The following is a 357-nucleotide window of genomic DNA, read 5'->3' as shown; positions in this document are numbered from 1 at the left end:
GAAGACATTAAACTTGAGAAAAGAGAAAATTTTCTTTTATTTCTCATTCATGTACTACCTTACTTGAATTTTGTATTAATTTTGTTGGTGAATTTTGTATTCAAGAAATGGAAATATTGATTGTTGCCGACCAAAATATTGGGTAGAGTTTGGAAATTTATAAATGATTCAAGTTATACTTTGGAGAGCTTAAAGTTTTCTTTCCCAAAATAACAAAGTGCATGCTAATGAAAAGGAGAGTATCAGATACATGAGGCATGTTTCCTTCCTATTACAATTTAGCCTGATAGCAATCGCAGTTAATAGTGAACCTCAACAAACCATAGCAATAAAAAATCAGACAAATTGGACACAAAA

At 30.3% G+C, this 357-nt stretch overlaps 1 protein-coding gene across 1 annotated transcript in view; it reads left to right on the top strand.

Moving 5' to 3' along the window:
- LOC119590733 (longitudinals lacking protein, isoforms H/M/V-like) overlaps window positions 1–357 on the top strand; it is a gene marked incomplete in the record, with an annotated part of 51,210 nt that overhangs the window by 17,671 nt on the left and 33,182 nt on the right.

The sequence above is a fragment of the Penaeus monodon genome, chromosome 27 (assembly GCF_015228065.2).
Source record: "Penaeus monodon isolate SGIC_2016 chromosome 27, NSTDA_Pmon_1, whole genome shotgun sequence".
Lineage (NCBI taxonomy): Eukaryota > Metazoa > Arthropoda > Malacostraca > Decapoda > Penaeidae > Penaeus > Penaeus monodon.
This window is presented reverse-complemented; position numbering and strand designations above follow the sequence as displayed.